The following is a 20801-nucleotide window of genomic DNA, read 5'->3' on the forward strand; positions in this document are numbered from 1 at the left end:
ACTTTTACCACATATTGTGATTCTTGACTCAAGTCCACAGCTGTGAAAAAACGGCCCCCTTTCAGTGCTGAATCTACCATTCTTTCGGTTTTTCAAAATGCCCGCCTTAATCTTCCCATCATGCCATTCTTTACATTCAAATATTTTTTACTCCTCTTCCCAAACAATGAGGGGGCCCTCACAGTGTGAAAGGGCCCCGGGCCTCATCTGAGCTTCCGGGGGGCCTGCCTGCCTAAAATGACACTCTTGGAACGTACAATCCACGTGCCCTCAAATTCCCCCAATGTCCACAGGTGAAGCCTCCGCCCGAGCTGCACCTCAGCGGTGTGTGAGGCGAGCCTCCTCTTGCACGTTAAGCCGTTTGGTGAAAAGAATTATTAAGTGCCTGAAAAGCATAATTGGTTTGCACTCCCTGTAAGGAACGAGGGCTGCTTTATTGGCATCAGTTTTGAGTGTGGGCTTCACTTAGGAGGACAGGTGTTTAATGGAAGGTTTTATGTCCCCAGACAAAGATTTCTGTTTGCGTTTCTGCTGGTTAGGCATTGTGGCAGTGAGCAGTTGAGTAGGGAAGGGTGGCTGTGGTGGCTAATGGATAAATATTAGTTCAGTGTTAGTTTTACATATTAAGTCCTCGTCTGCTAAGCTCTTGCCTATTTCACAACCACAGCCTGTTCCCAGAAAATGAAAGAGGCCATGTGACCTTGTTCAGTATTCCCTGACCCATGTGGGTGTTATAGTATTTAACTTTCATAATTTGCTCATACATATGCTGGTGTCAGGGCTGACTAACATCCAACCTCTATGACTGTTAACTCTTAACGTGCAACTTTTCAGAACTGCATGGACACAGCATTACTTGTGCACTAGTGTTCATATTTTCACTTACAGGTGCTGCCTTTGTTGCCGAGACAAAATGTCAAGTCATCAGGAAAAAAGCTAATTGAACACAGGCTAAACAGAACCACATACTGCACCCCCCCCGTCCAACCCAGCGTCCACCAGTCAGTTGAAATGCTGCTGCTGTTCTGGACTTGACAGTCGTTTCCCCGATCCTTCTGTCTGCCTTACTGCTGGAGATTAGAGTCTGACACTCGCACTGCACAAACACAGGCGGTTTCCATGGAGAAGAATAAAATCTGAAACTGCCGAGATCTCCCCTGCAGCTAGCCAGTCAGCAAGGTGGGCCACACTTCAAGACTGTGCTGATATCAGTGTAGGGAAGGCATCACACCCACTGACCTGATTTGTAAGCAAAGATAAAAGTGCCTTCCTCCTTAAGTCATACGACAATGTCATTTTATTATTACCTGTCTGATGCTCTTATTGAAAGCTGTTGACGTGTGCATTTATACAGCTGGGCATTTCAAAAAAGCACCTCATTGAAGAACCACACCGTGTTTTCACATTAAATTTGAACCTGCAACCTCCCAGTAATGAGTCCGGACTCCTAAGCACTCCTCTCTGATCTGCTGTGCTGCACTTCACCGGTGAGTGAAGTCATCGATTTTGTGATCGCAGAATAGATTACAAAAAAAAATAAAGGAATCTAAGAGAGATTCACCAGGAGCTGCTGTGACCCCTGTTGCGATTCTAAGTGGACATTAAACTGTGTTTCATTTGCACTTGTTAATGAGAGAGGATGCCTGCTGTCACTTTTGTTCCACTGCTCACTGTGCTTCTAACACAGTGACCTGGATATCGGCTTTTCTGTAACCTTTACCAAAAAATAAAACGACCAATAATTCATGGACACATGCATTAAAAAAAATGGCACAATAAAAATGTTTCATCACTTCCCCAGCAGAAACATTTGCTGTAAATGAACAGGAAAGAGTCCAACACCTTTAGGATTCTGTGGGTCTCACTCACTGGGAAGCTGACTTAATTGTGCACCTGTTTTGAGCACATGCCTTGAACCAGCACGGCCCACCAGCTATCAATAAATGCCAGGGACACGTGATCCACTTTTACGGCTGTTTGCCAATATTGCCAAAAGTGATGAGTTTCACAACATCTTTAATTGTGTTCTGAGACGTGAACCCTTTACTGAAAGTGGCAGGAATCTTTTGTCCGGGTGCCACTGGTTGTTACTTAGCCAAATCAATCTGCTTTATTGTTTTTTTTTAAAACTTTGCTCTCTGTCCCTTATTTCTCAGGTTTCCTCAGCTGGACAATGGTTTCAGGAAACTGCAGCGCGAGTTTGAGGCTTTTGAGCGCGTCCGAGCCTGCAAGTTTAAATGCTAATGAGCCCAAACGCTGACATCCTTTCAAATGCAATCACGCTAATTTATTTGATACGCCACGTCGCAGAGCGGGGCTTGATGAGCTATCATCGCAACCGCGCCGCAAACTGCTTGGAGAATCGACTTGTGTAAAGGGCTTTGTGTGCTGCCACTTGCTCATCCCACACTGGCATTATGCTTGCAGACATTGTCCTTATTAAAATCAAAGACGCTGAAATCATGCGTCGCAGAAGGAAAATCAGGAGAAAAAGAGGACAAAGAAGAAAGAAAAAATAATCACAGGCTGTAGAGGATGGGGAAGGTGAAATATCTCAGAGAGGAGCAGAGCATTTTTCTTCCTCGTCAGGCATGACTGAGGACAAACTGTAACTGTGAGAAGGGCTCTGTCACCTTTGCTGCGCCACTGTTGCTGTATTTAACTGGACACACGTCCTGCAACACTTTTAACAGTGTTAGCTGAAAACTGACGAGGTCGGGGGGGGTGGTGGGGTTTGGGGGAGCGGTGAAATTTGGAATAAATTGCTTTTCTCCAGCTTTCGTCCCAGGTGACTGGCGGTGTGACTGTCGAGGGGAGCCGTGGGCCCCAGACTGTCTGCCTGTGTCCCCACCCTGCCAGCCGGATGGACACTGACACACACAGCTCGTGTCGCCTTTGACGGCAGCAGCTCGTTTCCCTGGGCCGCTGTCTTGAAGGAAAAGAGCCGGTGACACATTCCGTCTCTCTGTGCCTTTCCACGGGCTCTGCTCTTCCTGTCCGAGTCTGTGTCTGCGTTTCTGCAAATGTTAGCAAGGTTACGGAGCAGGCGAGGCCTTTCGGCCCATCTAGCCTGGTTTGGTAGCTCGTGTCCATCTGATCCTGTGCATCTGTGCAGCCACAAAGCAGAGGAATGTGTTAATGAGTTAAAAAGACGCCCCCTGTGTTTTCTGCTCACCTCTGTCTGTCTTCATAGCCACCCCACATGCTGACAGCTGGCAGGAGACAGCTTTTCATTCACATCCCTGGTAGATTACAGGAGAGGCGCTGTTTTTGTCTAAAAGCATTATTTCACACAACGGTTCCAAGCATTTTCTAAGTCCTCAGTGTTCTCTGAGCAGCTCCATACAAGCGCTCCTCTCAGGATGATAAATAAGGTGTTTGTTTAGGAGGCAGGTCTCATAAACACAGAAACGCTAGAAAAAGCCAGTGTAAGACTCTGGAGAGAAAAGTGGCACAGGGTTATTATATGGATGAAAGCGCCACTCCCAGCTGAAAAATCCCTGCACAGGTTCCTTGTTTTTTTAAATAAATCTCAGAAACGAAAGGTCTTCTCGCGCAATGTTCCAGAATCATCTGGATTCGGTGACAAGTATGTTTTCACTTACAAGTTTTGTTTGTTTCTCTTCCGTTCCAAAACAAGCTTGACACAGCTCGACGGATCCGTTCGGCCCAGCTTTCTGAAGCACAGCTACGGCATCACATCCAAACCAGTCTCCTTCCTGGCCAGCGTAAAGAAACTCTGACACTGGAGAAGATTTAACTGTCCGCCAGGAGCTCACGGCTCCAAGCTGAGTTCCTCCTGAGTCCACTGCTGGACAGAGCTGCTCCCTGTGGACTGCAGTGCTTCAGGCCAGGATGGAATAATATTAACATGAGGATTTAAAGCTTGTGTTTGGATAGCGCACAGAAAAGGATCCCATGTGGACACCCACTCACCCCCCAGTGCCGTGCAGCCCAACCCTGGTGACACACAGCAGGTCAGGGGGAGGAGAGACTAACCGCTTCACCGATTGGATTGTTCGGTTGTCCTTCTCTTCCTCCGGCTGTCCACTTGGCTCAAATCACGCCTCGGAGACGGTGTGTCCATCTGGTCCCGCAGCTCTGGCCCCGAGCTCCCAGACTGGCGTCGGGCGCAGCCGCCGGGAGCCGGAGGACCCGCCTCTCGCTCCGTCTCGAGACGGGAACGGAACCGCTGCTCGGAAATATTCCGACGAAAGGCTTCGTTGCTGTTTGAACCATGAAAACAGTGCAGTTCGCCTAGCAGCTGAGCAGCTTCTTTGGCTCTTTTTCTGGTGCAGCCGAGGAAAATAAACAATCGGAGGATGAAAATCAAAAGAGTTGGTGGTTGGCATGCCGCTAGAAACGGTTTAGAAAGCGATTCAGATTCTGAACGATTAAAGACCTCTGATTTGTTTGTTTTTTTGCAGTGTCAGTGGTGCGTTGGAGCAGCGGGCGTTAATTAAAAGCAACGGAACTCACGGCTCTTGTGGTCACGGGAGCACCGCAGTGGGGCTTCCCAAGCGGTCACAGTCTGGCATTGTCGCCGGCTGAGCTGCAGGGCGGGAGACAGCTTGGAATGCGCCCTCATTCCACCTCCGAAGGAGCAAGTTGAGGTTTAGTCTGTGCTGAAAAGAGAAGAAAGGAAACAGGTTTATTCCGCGCTGAAAAGAGAAGAAAGGAAACGCAATGTTTCGACTGTGCAGCCTTCTCTGGGTGTGAGGAAGAGTGTTACCCTGGGTGGTGTCAGAGTCAAAGGAGAAAGTGTTCAATTTCAGGCGAAAACCTTTAGGAATGATACTGTAACTTACTGGCCGGTTTGCCAGCGCGGTGACGTCACCGCCTTTCCCTGTGGATAGCAGAGAGCTCAGCCGCCGGGCTGGGGGGAGAGCTCCCTTTAGCTCAGCTGGTTGGTTCCTGTTGAGTGACACTGGAAGCCTGGGTTTGAGTCCCCAGTGGTAGAGGGCTGACCTGAGGCGGGAGCAGTGAGGGCGCATACCCATGAGAACCTGAGAGCATTACAATATTATAATGATGCCATCTGTAAAGGAATAGCAGGTGGTTAGAAGAAAGCAGTCTGTTGATGGTGGAGAAAAGATGCCTGGGGTTGTTATGGTTATTTCCAATGTTGTGAGAGAAGTAGCTAGATCTAGCAGACTAACATATCCTTATATCCAGCATAATCCTGCTGCCAGTCGCCCGGACGACCTGGATGTGAAGCCCGACACTTAAGCAGGTCAGATTCCGCTGGAGAGGAAGGGAGAAGGAATGAACAACGCACTGGATTTGCCTCCAGGCCCCCCCAGAACAAAAGTGACAATTGCTGTGGTTTTGGTGTGTGATTCACTATCCCAGCTCCAGTGTGGCGGACCGAAGCAGGACACCGGGATTTATCACTCACCCACAGCACAATAAATCATACCTGAGACTGATACTGAACAACCCCATATCTGAAGAAATACAGATGAAATACAGTTTAAACTGTTGATCAGAGTGCGATGTCCAGCCTGTGAAGCTCCCACAGAAAGCTAACACTGCAAAGAGAACTGTGCCCATGCCTCTTGCAGACTAGGGGATCCCCGATCCTTGTAGTGGAGTTCTATTACACAGAAAGAGCACGTTACTATAAGCCATACAGCAGTTGAGGCACCTTGTTAGATCAGATAAGATCACTTTGTTGTCCATAAACAATTTCTTGTATTAGGAATTTGTCTTTTCACAGACCCCAGCTTGCTCTCCATGAGACACACAGACAGGGAGAGAAGCTGGGGGTCAGAGCACAGGGTCAGCCATTTATACGGCGCCCCTGGAGCAGTTGGGGTTAAGGGCCTTGCTCAGGGGCCCAACGGAGTAGGATTCCTCTGTCAGTCGCGGGATACGATCCGGCAACCTTCCAGCCACAGGCGCAGATCCGTAGCCACTGAGGCACCGCACTGCCCCAGTTGTTAAAACTCACGGGGCATTTCAAAGAATGACCTTTAGGAAGCAGAAGTGTTGCTCAAGCACTTCAAAAGAGAGCAGTGGAGAGGGTTTATCAGCGGGTCTCCAGGGGGCGTCGAAGGGCACAGGGTACAAGAGCTTCCAGACACACATTTGTCACCCTCTGGGACTCCTAAGGCACATGTAGGAAGGTCATAAATCACGCCAACTTCACTGAGCCAGGCACACAGAGGTCACAGAGCCTCCAAGATGGTGTGATCCATGACAACTGTGTTAACATCTGTCCAGAGAAAGTCTGTTGTGGGATCAAGTTTGTTTCTCTTTAAAATGCAAAAATTCTTCATAGATTCTTATCCGGAAAACTGGGACTGAGTTAAAAACCAGTTTAGCAAACAGTACTGGAATGGCAAGACCCCAAAACACAACAGACTTTGAAAAAAGCAGCAGGCTCTCTTTAATTGGGCGTTCAAAAACACTGCCCCCTGTTGGTTTTCTCTCAACTGCACTTTGCGCCCACTTCACAGCCCAGTCGGCTGCCACCTCAGAAGCTTTGGAAGTAGCTTCCTTTTAAAAAACATCTGTTCCGCTTGTTTTTTTTTTCCAATTAACACAAGCAGGACATGCAATTTATCACTTTTAAAAACAGAGTCCAGTACCATTCATATAAATAACTCGCAAACTTCTAAAACGGATGGCCCAGCCTGGCCACCTCATGAATAATGGAAAAGGATATTGGAGGGAGCATTATTTCTCATTAAAGGGCAGGGACGTCTCAAAGCCCACCTCTGCCCAGCCCGCACCACAGTTGGCAGGAACCCGCTGTAACGAGCTGGCTTGACGCGGCGCAAATCATCTCCTCCTCCTGTACGAACGTCACAGAGTCCCTCCACACCTCCGTCTGCAGTACAGGGCAGCCATTTCTGCAAAGGCGATACCTGCCCAGAAGAAAGGTAAAAGAGTGCTGATTAACAATGTAGAAATACAATTTCCACACTGCTCAGAATGGGGCGCCTGGAAGAGAACAGCACCAGTGATCCTGTTCATCAAGCGCTCTTAGCCCCACGGGCAGGTAAGTGAGGGAGTTTGGTGCTGTGCTGCTTGCAGGCTCTGTAATGGAAGAAAATGAAGAGCTGGAAAAAATGGGGGGTGGGTGGGGAATGAGTATGAGCATGTGCTCTGGTTCAGTTCTGGTTTTGATCTGAGCTGGCCTTTGGACTGTTCTAAGATTGTTCCCCGTTCTCCAGAGGTCCTTGTCTCTTCTGGCTTTTGTTCCAACCTAAGTAATCAATTACACTGTCTCCTTATTTTCTTAGTATATATTTTCTGCAAGAATATAGGAATTTCCTTACAGTTGATCACTCAAAGCAGCACAGGTCCTCAATTAAAAGTACAGTTTCCAATCAGACACTAAGGCGTGTTTCATTGGTACAGTATTGAATTATGCAGTCGGATAATTAGACTACTTTGTAGCCGAGAGCTTGGGAAGAACAAAACAGGGCTGGACACCCCTGATACCCTGGTTCCCTGATCTTAGTCCCAGGGTCCACAGTCCTGCAGGTTCTCTCTAGGCATCCTTAGGTTATAAACACCTTTTAACATGGAAGAAGTGTTCAAGTGATCCAATTAGGGCTTCAACAGGACCGGTTTATCTCTTCTCCACAGCCCTGAGCTGCTGACGATTTGAAGAAGGGTAGCGATGCTTTCGCAGTAACCAGACTTGGGCTTAGCGGAGGAGAGACTGCTGGTGGAGCCCCACCAGCAGGAAGGTACCGCAAAAGGCTCTATGGTGGGAAGGGTGGGTTGTCAAAGGTTTTCTTAGACGTTTTTACTTGTTTAAAGTGAACCTGAAAGCTTGGAGATTGTATTTCACACTGCAGAACTTATTGCGTTACAATAAATGGGACAGGAGGTGGTAGCGTCCCTGCAATAGTGTAAAAACAGAGGGAAGGGCTACACTTTGGGTGTTCTTGGTTGGTGAAAGCAAGCTGAGACGTGTTTTTCAGTCCTCCCCCTGATCTACTGCACAGTTGGGCCGTACTTCAGCTATACTTGAGATTCTCTGGGATGAATAATCAATTTCTACTGAAAGGCTGTTGGATTTTTTGGGCTGCGTCAATAAGTCTTATATTGGCAAATCCAGGATCTGTGGTCTACACTGGTTTCCTGCTCACGATCATTTAGACCATTAACCACTGCAGACACCACTCTCTCATTTCATGGCCTGGTACTTCTGAAAGGCGAGCTATCGGTTAACCACGACTCCAGCACATTATTCTGAGTCACAGGGCAGCATGTTCAGACAGACTGTGAGAAACCACAGCGTCTGTTGCCTTTCTTTATGCCTTTCAGTAGATTAGTGCTATAGGCAAACAAAGGAGTAAAGCAAAGGCAAAACCACGGTAAGAGAGGACATTTACCAGGTCTCAAAAGAGCTGTCAAGCCTCTGGTTTGCAGCTGGCAGTGACGGAGAGCTCCCTGGTTATCGGCACGGCCCAGCTGGTCACAGACGCACGGGCACCTGCCAGCGCGCCCCACCCTGCGGACGCCAGGAGGGAGGCCGTCGCATTTCGACAAAAAATAAACTGAGGCGAGCGTGCAAGGGCACTCAATAATGCAATGAAAGCACCAATGAACACGCCCGTTCACACCCCCACCCCCACCAAGGTACGCCTGTGTTGGTGCGTGCTCTGATCTATGCTTGGTGTTGCATCCAGTGCCAGTTCTGTCCAAAAACACAGGTGAGCGGCTTTGCGGAACCAGACCTGTGAGCCTCAGCTCTAGCAGAACAGCCAACTCGCTGATCTCGGCGCGGACTCCATTCATCCCGTGTTTTTCCCGTTGATTCGGAATTGAATGCTTACGCCTGGCTGTGTACAAACATGGCACGCTCGGTGTATTAGTCACTCTCTTGCCGAGCGGCGAAAGAGGAGTCCTGTGAATCTGAGGGCTGTGGCTGTAATTCACTCTGCGGAAATCAATTAGCACTTCATCAACAAGTGAGCAGGCTCCGTCCTTGCCCATTAGTTTCATGGCTTCTCATGTTCGCAGCGGAAGTGTGTGTAAACTCAGACGGCTCACGAATCCTCGTTCTGCCGCCATGATGACCGCAGCGCTGCGAGGCAGCAGTGCTGACCACTGCCACCCTGAATAGTCTCATCATGATCTAGAAATGACCTAGTGACCTCATTGCTAACATCTTTATTGGTCTCTTGCAGGCTCTGAGTATCGGTTACGAGAGCTGTGTAAAGACTTGCTCGGACCCGTGCATAAGTCAACTGGCAGCGTGTGGGAGGCAAATGTTCTGGTAAGAATCTAAGCCTGGGAATTTCTCCCTCGTATTTGAAACGCCTTTGTCCGCGTCGAAGCTCTTCATCCGTGGAGATCCAGGACCCCTCCCGTGGAACTCCACCCCCGATGTGTCTGGTTTTCCCACCTGGACGTCAGACCCTCGCAGACGCCTCTTCAGCCTGGAGCACGAGTGTCTGTGTGAGGCCCCCAGGCCGACAGCGCAGAGGTGGGACGCTGACGGACGCCCAGCGGTACCCGCCAGCAGGGGGCGACGCTGCGTCTTCGCTGGAAAGGCCAGGGGTTCTCCGCCGAGGGCTGACCCCCCCTCTCGGGGGAGTGGGGAGCACCCCCACCGCAGCTCCCGCCAACATGTCCTTCCCTGTCCAGAGCCCCATTATTTCGGGGGTCACCTGAGGCGCTCTAGTTCTTTCACCCCTGTACTTCCCATCTGGAAGAAGATCCCTCTTACCTCCTCCCCCCGCCCTCTCCCCTCCTTCCGGACAAGAAGCCCTTATTCTTCACCTAGAGGAATCCCCGCTGTTGGAGGAACACCTCCCAGCTCATTTCCTCTTCTCCGTCTTCTATCCCATTCTATTTTTAACAATGGCATATTAAAGGATGTATTAATCAGCCAGCAGCCATATCACCCTGCAACTCACAGCTGGCAGCCCATTGAAGCTCAGCAGTGTGAGCCTGGTCAGTACCTGGAGGAGAGACTCCTGGGAAGCTAAGGTTGCTGCTGGAAGAGGTGTTAGTGGGGCCAGCAGGGGGCGCTCACCCTGCGGTCCATGTGGGTCCTAATGCCCCAGTATAGTGACGGGGACACTATACTGTAAACAGGCACCGTCCTTCGGATGAGACATAAAACTGAGGTCCTGACTCTCTGTGGTCATTAAAAATCCCAGGGTGTTTCTCGAAAAGAGTAGGGGTGTTACCCCGGTGTCCTGGCCAAATTTCCCATTGGCCCTTACCAATCATGGCCTCCTAATAATCCCCATCTCTGAATTGGTTTCATTACTCTGCTCTCCTCCCCACTGATAGCTGATATGCGGTGAGCATTCTGGAGCACTATGGCTGCCGTCGCATCATCCAGGTGGGGCTGCACACTGGTGGGGGTGGAGGGGAGTCCCCACTACCTGTAAAGCACTTTGAGTGGAGTGTCCAGAAAAGCGCTATATAAGTGCAAGCAATTATAATAATAATAATAATAATTATTATTATTATTATTAATAACCACCTACACGTGGAGCTACCTTGTGGACGCTGGTGTGTTTGTACAGGTAACAGATATAACATCAGGGAGCACAAAATAAGCCCCTCGGCTTTGGGCTTCAAGTTTGCGAAGAGGGATATAGATTCTAAAACCTTAACTGTACTGCACTCACTAACACAATGTTTCAGATGACATACCGTAAAATGAGGGTGCCAGGAGCAGGCTGATCATATCCCTGTATTTTGAATGCACCCCATATAGCCCATCTCTATATTTTAATGCACATCTTTAAACTTTCTTCTATCGGACCAACATTCAATTCAATTCAATTCAATTTCTTTTTATATAGCGCATTTCACAACAAGGTTGCCCCAAGGCGCTTAGCAATGCAAGTGACCATACATACATACAGAACAGAAGACCAGAAGACAATGGAGACATCTGAACTGTTTCTGTTTTATTGTGCTCACCGAGGAGTGAGTAAACAGGGCTTAGTGCAAGACCACATGTGGCCAGGCAGCCTTCCCCTCTGTGCACAGATGAAAGAAGAGGCCTTAAGCTGAGCGAGTTATCCCGAGCAGCTGCTAAACGCTCATTTATCTTTCAGCAGACTGACCACATTCATGATTTTCAATGGTAAAAAAACATATCTGTAGCATTTTCTGCCGAAACGAATGCCCACTGCCTATGGAGGAGAATGGAATGCAAGCTGTACAGTATGTGGGCTAGATGAGATGCTGAAAACAAACTTCAAAGCTGTTTTTCTTTCCATCGTCTGCTCATCATCATAGCACAGTGGTGTGGTGGTGAGTACTAGTCCTTCAAAACTCTTGGGTCCAGGGTCTGATCCCAGGCTGGGACACTGTGTGTGTGGAGTTTGCATGCTCCCTTCTTTTTTTTCTACATGGGATTTCTACGATTACTCTGGTTTCCACCCTGAAATCAGTCCTCTCCTGTTTGCCTTTGGCTGTCCTGTTAGGGATGCAGTGTGAGAGGAAGATAAGATAAGATCACTTTATTGGCCATATACAATTTCTTGCATTAGGAATTTGTCTTTTCGCAGACCACAGCTTGCTCTCCATGAGACACACAGGCAGGGAGAGAAAAGCTGGGGGTCAGAGCGTGGGGTCAGCCATTTATACAGCACCCCTGGAGCAGTTGGGGTTAAGGGTCTTGCTCAGAGGGCCCAATGGGATTTGAACCAGCAACCCTCCAGCCAGAAGCACAGATCCTTAGCCACAGAGCTACCACTCCACCCAGTCATCTGTTCCAGATCCACACGCAGAATCTTTCAGGTGCCTCACTAGGTTCAGATTTCACTCGACATCTTGATAGGTCCAAAGGAGGAGACTCAGACCTTACTCACAGACAGATCAAAGGAGAAAACAAACATCTCGCAAGCTCTCTTTTCACCCCTTTCGGCTGGGTTTAGCAATTGGATCAAATCATTTGGCCTTTGCATGCTGTTTTCATGAATAACTGACTGTGCCATTTGCTATGGCTATTTCAGTTCAGTTCGGTTTATTGTTAGGTGCACAAGTGCACAAGTGAAATGTCTCTGTCCTTTCACAAGTGAGTTTTGCAGCATTTGGTTTACAGATCAGGCAGGACAGAACTGGTATGATCTGACATTCATCCACATGAATCCACATCTGATCCCAGTCAACATGGAGAACAGCATCAGGATCATGTAGAATAGAAAAACTGAAGAATCATTACAAACGATGATCCCGAAAACAAGCCTGAAGTGTGCTGATGTACATGCACTTGACAATTAAGACTGCAGGGCGGCGCCCTTACGGATAACGGGAAGCCGTCAACGGGATAACTTACAGATAACGGGAAGCCGACATTCTCAAAGCCCTGTCTAAGAAGAAATCTAGGAAAAAAAACAGGAAAAATCAGGGAGGAATCAGGAGAATATGCAGTGATCAGATCCTAAAGCGAACTGCTCCTCTCTCTCAGGGGGCCAGCAAAGTGTTTGTGAATCATAAAATCTAGTGCTTCACATTACTTCCACCGAATTAACTTTGCCCTTTTCTTTCAAACAAGTCTCTTCAACGCATTAACACCTTACACACATTAAAAGACCCCAGCGCAGTTTTGACTGGATGCAGTTCAGGTTACTGTTGCTGTAGGCTCACTCCACAGTTCCTCGCTGCAGCTCTGCTGAGTTTTTGCACATTAACGCCAACTCAGTGGCTCTGGAATTTAATTAAACAGCTGTCACTTTTGCTCCCTAATTTTGTTGCTACATGGAAATAGATTTCAAATTAGTCATAAGTGGCTTAGGAGTAATTGCCTCTCTTTCTCCAAGTGCCTCTGTGAAAAATAAAATATATACTTCACGCAATGCGCACACACACTCAATGAATATACTTACCCATCTAATAAATTAGAGGTACAGTGTGTTTGTTGCAGTGGGGTTTGTATCTTCAGCGTTCACTTCGAATTTGATTTTTCCATTGGGTGGGATATTAAAACATAAACATTGTGCAAAGCAACCTGCATATATTTATTGTAAGCAAAGTTTGTGCCTCTGAATCAGCTGAAAGATCTTTTTTTTCAAATCGAGGGTGACAAATGCAATTAAGAAAACAGGATTGCAAAGAAGATACTGTCACGCATACAGCCGACATTACAGGTTGTGCGAGCCGGCTTGCCAGCGCGGTGACGTCACCGCCCTTCCCTGTGAATAGCAGGGACCTCAGCCGCCGGGCCGGGGGGAGATCTCCCTTTAGCTCAGCTGGCTGGGTTCCCAGTGGTGGGATGTTGACCTGAGGTGGCAGTGGTGAGGGTGCATACCCACATGAACCTGAGAGTGCTACAATACATATACACAGTATAATGTGTGAATACTGTATATTTATATCAGTGGAAGAGTCGGGCTGAATTTAGAACTATATTAATAAATGAAATACTGTATACTGTATGCAATAACACACCACCTGGAAGTTTCGACAGGGCCTTTACCAGAGCTGTCATGTGACCCCTCTTGCTGTCGATAACTGAATCACTGCCTCCTGAACAGACTGTTACCCAATGGAAATATTTCCGCTGGGACTGCACGATGACTCTTGATGCTGGATAGCCCTGCCTCAGAGGGGCCAGTGCTAGCAGGACCATCACTATGGGGGTAAAGCCGGGTCAAATGCCTCAGGGGCATCCTCCCAGGGAGTTCAAGAAACACAGATATTGCGATTCGGAAATATGGTGGATTTGTGCAAGGAGACGCCCAGATTCGGTGTGTTTTGCCTTGGGTTTCCAGGGCAACAGAGAGGAGACCCTTTGCGGCGTGCTGTGCCAAGCCGTGTTGCTAAATCAGTGTTGTTGATCATGGGCGACGGGGGACGGGGGGGGAGGTTCACAGACGTGTGTGTGTGTGTGTGTGCAGTGTGTGCAAACACTCAGGCACTGCAGGCTTCAGAGCTCCAGGGGTCTGGGTGAAGAGGTAATGCACACCAGGAGGCAGGAGCAAAAGGTCTGGGGTGCCAAGAGTGTCAAATTTAAATCAAGAGAAGTCATGTTAAAACTATACAAGATTAGGCCTATCTTGGAGTACTGCATTCCATTTGGAGCAGTGGCACTGTGGCTCAGGATCTGTGAATGTGACTGGAAGGTTGCCTCTTCGTATCCCGCGGCCGGCAGAGGAATCCTACTCCATTGGGCCCCTGAGCACGGCCCTTAACCCCACCCGCTCCAGGGGCAAGATTCTGCGTGTGGCTCTGGAACAGATGACTGGGTGGAGCGGTGGCTCTGTGGCTAAGGATCTGTGCTTCTGGTTGGAGGGTTGCTGGTTCAAATCCTCTTGGGTCCCTGAGCAAGGCCCTGAACCCCAGCTGCTCCAGGGGCGCCGTATAAACGGCTGACCCTGCGCACTGTCTCCCAGCTTCTCTCCCTGTCTGTGTGTCTCATGGAGAGCAAGCTGGGGTCTGCGAAAAGACAAATTAATGCAATTTGCAATGCAAGAAATTGTATATGGCTAATAAAGTGATCTGGTCTTACAGTATCTTATCTTATTCTGGTCACCACGCAACAGACAAGAAACTGCCGCTCTGGGGGCGGTGTGAGGGAGAGCAAGCAGATGTTTTCCTGGCCCGAAGACAGCATCAGGCTCAGACGGGCTAAAGGAAGCACGACGCGCAGCCTGCAACAGCGAACACTACACGGGGACGGGATTCAAAAGCCTGCCGGGCTCACACCAAGTCAAATCAAGGAGTGACTCCTTGGCTAACAGCAGCACAACGGCCTGGAGACGCAAGCAGCAGTGCTTTGGGCCATTCCATACTGGAAATCCTTTGGCCTCATAAACGCTATGTGAGAGAGGAGAGGTAGATTTCTGAACAATGGCACAAGCGGCTTAAAACGGACTTTTCGGGTCATGGGGAAACCAGGACAACTGGACAACAGTACTGGGAATTCAACGGGCAGCAATGTCTAGCTGGGATGTTGGTGTACTGGAGACCTCCTACCAGGATCTGAGGATTCAGGGTAATACTTCAGAAACCCTCCTGTAACTGAGTGTACGCTAAGGTGCAGGACAGTTCAGAGAGGCCTAAACATCTGTCAGTGCAGGTCACTCAGCACAAAAGCATTAAAACCCAACGCTCTGACGTGTCAGTGCTGGGCGGTCAAAAGAATATGCTGTCGTTAGTGGCTGTACGCTGTCTCCTCTTCTGCTCCTCAAGGACACAGTGAAAGTGGAGTGCAGGTCGCAAAACACTCACACACCTCTGCAAACGAGAAGTCGAAAAAAATCAATGAAAGGAGTTTTCTTTAATTGAATGGGAGGTCTAACTCGCGCTACAGTGTATCGTGGCGGGCGGAAAAATATGTGTTTGTAATCTATATAAGTGCAGTTATATATAACCCCTTTCACTTTTTAATCTGTGGACTCAAATTCATGGGGCCGTAACGCAGGGTCAGGAAGCTATCCTGCCTGCCTGGCAAGCTTTTACGCTCGTTGAAGTTTCTCCGTAACTGGATTTGCACATGAATGTAATGTGCCCTTTCCTGGCAACAATAAACTTAAAGAACGAATTTTAATATTCTTTTTATTTGCCAGCCCCCGAAGGTTTAAGAGGTGAGTCATTCGACTGTTGTATGGTAAAGCGATGAAAAAGCAGGGGGCTCTGGGATTTGTTGGGCCTGTGTAGGCCCAGAGCTGGGAGCTAGAAACCGCTCTCAAGGTAGCCTGGAAGTGATCTGGGCTGACCTCAGGTCAGGTCAAGAGAAGAAGAAGATGGCCATTTCGATTTCCCATCAGGTCGTCCACTGTGCCAACCTCCTCCTGCTGTTAGTGCCCGCTATCTATAAATCTCGTGCCATCATACCGCAATACAGCAGTCAACAGATACAAAATGGTGCTTGCTTTGGCAGTACATATACTAAAAAGATACAAAATAATATTTCTTACCAATTTCATGTGTCCCGCAATCATTTACTTCCCCTTCTGGCATAATGGATGTGTCTTCTTACCCCTGTTAACGATAAAAAAGAGGAGTTTCAGCAGTGTTTAATTATTTGTTTGCTTGTTTGCTTACTTGCTTTCTAATGTATCTAACATGGCAGTGCGGTGGCTCTGTGGCTAAGGATCTGCGCCTGTTGCTGGTTCAAATCCCGCGGCCGGCAGAGGAATCCTACTCCGTTGGGCCCCTGAGCAAGGCCCTTAACCCCAACTGCTCCAGGGGCGCTGTACAATGGCTGACCCTGTGCTCTGACCCCGAGCTTCTCTCCCTGTCTGTGTCTCATGGAGAGCAAGCTGGGGTATGTGGAAAAGTTGGATTCCTAATGCAAGAAATTATATATGGCCAATAAAGTGATCTTATTATCTTATCTTAAGACTTTCCTGCAAAGTTTACAATTTAAAGTGCTGGAAGTGCTCTTTCACATTGAATTTCTACTGCCAATGAACTGGCAGAGCACTCAAATGCTTTATGACTTAGTAACGAAAGGAAAAGTACATTAAGGTATTGGGGGCTTTCCTATAATCATAGACACTATGTTTTTATCCCATTTCACTCACATCCTCGTGAAATTCTTAGTCAGAAACTTTCATTTCTTTTAGCCACAAGAGGGAGATGAAGATCTGTCTTGGTAATAGTGAGGTAATGGTCCAGAGCAGAGAATTCACAAAACTTCTTCCAAGATCTGCTGCTTATCGACGGGAACTAATCTGAGTTGCATGAGACTGATATAAATTCTTCTAATGCTGGACAGCTGTAGTCTACGGAGGCTGTAACAGGGACATCTGAATTTCACACTGCTGTATTCCTAACAAAACTCTTTAAAAAATCCAATTAAACAGATGAGTTATTGCTGTATGAACTGGTTTTCATGTGTTTGACCATGAAGAACACTCTTTTCTGTCAACAGTGTCACCTTTAGTCAACCCCCTTTACTTTGGCCCAGAAAAAGTGTGGACTCAGCATTGACACCAATCACTAGCAATCAAATTGTCATCAATAACATCCATTGGAAATTGTATACAACATTTTTGCAAACATTCAGACCCACTTTTATGGTAGTTTGTTTCTTATTCTGAGTGCAACCCAACTCTTCTTTATTTCTGTATCTGCAGTGCCTTGTGTTTGACATCAAGCTCGAACGGTTTTCAGTTTCAGGAGGAGGAGAGCTGGCTTCAGCCATGAACAACAAAAACAAAAACAAAACAAAATAAATACCATTTCCAAAGAGCCCTGGCTGGTCTTCCATGGCCCACTGCCAGTAACACATGTTGGGAACAAGCGGTCAGATGTGTCTGTGACCCCTTGCTCCAGTGCATGGGGTCAGGCCTGTGGCCCTCACAATCCTGTATACGGCTCTGTGACACAGGTCTCTCGCTTCCCTTTTGCAACTCCTGAGCAAGCCTAATGCAAGTGATCACATTACTCCTACCCTGGAGTCCCCGCACTGGCTTCCAATCAGGTTTTGTGTTGACTTCAAATTCCTCCTGCTCACCTATAAGGCTTTACACCTCAGCACCTGCCTGGATTACTGTTGTCCTTCTCCCCATCTCACAACCTTCATCTAAATCTGGTGTGCTGTCTGTCCCCCAAGCCTGTCTACACTCTATGGGTGACAGGGCCTTCTCCTGCTGTGGCCCAGAGCTCTGGAACTTAATCCCTAAGGATATCAAAGAGTCACCTTTCCCAAGTTCTTTCAAATCTAGACTCAAACCCTTCTTCCTTAGAAAGGCTTTTGTCTAACTGCCCTTGTATCTGCCCCTTTGCTATCCTAATGTATTCCTAACCATTATTGCAATTGTATAATTCTGCTGTCTCCTCTTATTGTGTATTTTCACCTCTCACCTATAACTCCTATCCTGGCGCCCTTGCACTGGCTTCCTGTCAAATTCCGTGTAGAATTTAAAATCCCCATCCTCACCTATAAGGCTCTGCATGGCTTGGCACTTCAATATGTGTCTGAGCTACTATCGCCCTACTCCCCGCCTCGCAACCTTCGCACTTCTAATTCTGGTCTCCTATCTGTCCCCCAAGCCCATCTACAGTCTATGGGTGACAGGGCCTTCTCCTGTTATGCCACAAAGCTCTGGAACTCTCTCCCTAAGGATATCAGAGAGTCACCTTCCCTAAAATCTATCAAATCCAGACTCAAAACCCTCTTCTTTAGAAGAGCCTTTACTTAACTGGTTCTGCTATTTACCGCCTCTGCTCCTACCCATCTCCTGTCTCCTCTCAATGTGTATTTTCATTGTGTATATCTTTTGTTTGTTGTCGTCATTCTGTAAAACTCTTTGAGGAGCCACTTTTAAAGGTGCCAATTAAAATAAAGTTTCGCATTATTGCAGCGGCTTGCTTGGCGCAGGGTGTTCCCGAACGCAGATCGGAACGTGACGAAGGCAGAAGTAAGGGATAAATGGCATGGCGGCCTCCCCCTCTCCTCCTGACTGCCCTTATCTGTCACGCAAGCCTCATCAAGGTGACACAGTTCAATTAGACACAGTAAAAGGTAACGTGCCCCCTTTTATGAAGGGTATTGGCAGCTTGTCTGCCAGAGTGTTAATTAGCAACAGTGCAATTAACTTCGCCACAAAGTGCATTTCAATTTATTTTTGTGTCATTGCGCATCAGACGCGCGGCGCCCCTCTGCTCGGGGGTGGGCCACCCGTTTCACCCGCCTGGTCGTGGCGTTTTGCATCAAAATGATTAACAGGGGAAGGCAAAGGATTTAATCAGCAGATGCTTATGGTTCTGCACTGTACAGATAATGCGTGCGCGAATCAATTAGACGCAAGACACAATCTGGAGTCTCACTCGGGTGAAGCTGCTGGTTTGTTTTTTTACTACAGTTCAACTAAAGGAAGGTCTCAGACTCAGCTCCTGGAGGTTCCTGGTGTCTTTTCCATGGGTGGTTCCAACAGGAGTAGTCACTTAACCAATTAATGTAATAATTTTCTCAGGAGGCAAACATGAGAAAGGTCTTTCACAGCTGATTACTCAAAACATTGCCTTTCATTAGAGGTAGTTACTTATGTAACACTTCCGATCCCAGTTAGGAGTGCTATCTTTCTGCAGTTAATGGATAAATTATAATTAATTAGAGCAATGGTGTATCCTGATAGCGCTGGAGGAACAACCGAAGACAATGGAGCGTACTTGTGTACAAAATGTCCTTTGTGCGCGTTTTACAACAACACACATAATTGAAAGATTACTAATCCACAAAAACTAAATTTTAATGCAATCCTGGAATGAGATTCACCCAACGGCGTTGTTTTCATCATCTCACGTGGGGCTTCAGTTAGAGAAATTGGAGAATTTCTCTACAGAAATTCGACAGAATTCCATCTGCTGCTTCACATCAGGGAGTGCTTTCAATTTCACTTCGCTGACGGCTTCTTTTTCAACGACTGGGTCATTACCGGAGTCTAATGGCCCTGGAACCTGCCTGACCTGAGACAGTGCACAAGAACGTGAGCTGAGCCAGACTCTTCATGAGGGAAACTGAGCCACCAAAGTGAAAAACAATGTTCTCTGTTTGCTAAAGCCGGAGCCCTTTTTAGTGTGATAAACCAGCAAAAATTCCAATAATGAATAAATGATTCATTGCTGAACCATTAGACCTGGTGGTGTGCTGCCCAAGAAATCCATCAGGATCCTCCACTCTACGATACCAGCACGGCCAGCACGCGCGGATGCATTTATGCCCTGGCAGGTCAGCCACCGCCAGTGTGAATCCTCTGATATCGCAGGGTGGGGAAAGTGCTGGAATCACAGCCTTTGAAACAGGAAGAGAGAACAAGCCTTGCAGCCGTCAAAGAGCATTTTAAGCCTTCAGGAGAGTATGGAGAGTATGTGCCACACACCAGACACAAGCAAGCAGGTCTCTGTTCTCTCCCTGCCTTCACAGCCCAGGGCTGTGCGTGTCTGATGGGGATCAGCACCTTGTTAATCCGGTGCCACTCTGTCCATCACCAGCCTGTGCACCGAGTTAACACTCCAGACTGCCGACTGCCGAGCTGCTGATGAGTCCACTCTCCCAGAGCATGCAGGAGGTTGAACGATTGACCGCGACCCCAGTCCCAGCCACGGACCTCATTAGTCTCACTGTAACACCTACTGTAACCTTCATTCTCCCTGCCAGACTCAGTCCTGCAGCAAATTCCAGTCCTCAGACAAACTCCAGCCTTAACTGTGTGCAGGGAACTCATCCGGTTTCCTTGTCCTAAACCAACCCCTTCGCTCCAGTCCCATTGTCCTAAAACCGAACCTAAAAAACGATCTCGAACGCCCCTTGATTGTGAATAGACACAAGAATGATCTGAAAGGTCACTATACCGTTTATCGACTGTACAGGGGCTACAACTGGGTCAATAATGTCTCGCCCACTTCCAGAAGAGAAAAAAAAGACAATACTAAACTTTTAATGCTGCGCATCCCAGTGGCAATTAAATCTTGGGGATTTGGGTGGTGCTTTTAATAATGAAAGCAAACAAAACAAATGTGCTTTTTGGCATTAAAAACTATGCAGCATTCACATGTGGGGGATAAGGAGGATGATGGAGCCTTATCATCAAGACTCCAGGAGGCAAAAGTGTATGAATCCTTAACACCCCTTCCATAAAAGTCTGTTTTTTTTACTTACAGAAACACCGTGCCAAGGTCGCAGTGGATCAGACGGCTCTGAGACTTTTCCTCCAGCATGTTTACCAAGCCAGCCTGCATTTATGAAACCTGGAACTCAACCTTTATGCATGTTTTACTGCATTCGTGAAATAGAAAATACATATATCTCAACGCACACATATTGTTCTGTCCCAGGGGCATTAGAAACAGAAACTGTAGATAAAATATCTCTTGGCAGCCAGGTTTCCATCATGTCGAAATGCCCACGGAATTCG

The 20801-nt window shown here is 47.7% G+C and overlaps 1 long non-coding RNA gene across 2 annotated transcripts in view; it reads right to left on the reverse strand.

The window, feature by feature from the left end:
* LOC148641412 (uncharacterized) overlaps window positions 1-20801 on the reverse strand; it is a 47026-nt gene that overhangs the window by 6672 nt on the left and 19553 nt on the right. Inside the window, exons 6-9 of one of the 2 annotated variants that reach the window (XR_015929753.1) lie at window positions 15855-15918; window positions 12272-15171; window positions 6721-6872; window positions 4480-4625 (exon numbers count right to left, since the gene is read on the reverse strand). This is a non-coding gene — a long non-coding RNA (uncharacterized LOC148641412). Of the gene's footprint in view, window positions 1-4479; window positions 4626-6720; window positions 6873-10875; window positions 11411-12271; window positions 15172-15854; window positions 15919-20801 lie in introns of those variants that run through there. The other variant, XR_015929754.1, reaches the window with a different exon arrangement.

This window comes from Lepisosteus platostomus, chromosome 24, assembly GCF_059453375.1.
Source record: "Lepisosteus platostomus isolate fLepPlt1 chromosome 24, fLepPlt1.hap1, whole genome shotgun sequence".
Classification (NCBI taxonomy): domain Eukaryota; kingdom Metazoa; phylum Chordata; class Actinopteri; order Semionotiformes; family Lepisosteidae; genus Lepisosteus; species Lepisosteus platostomus.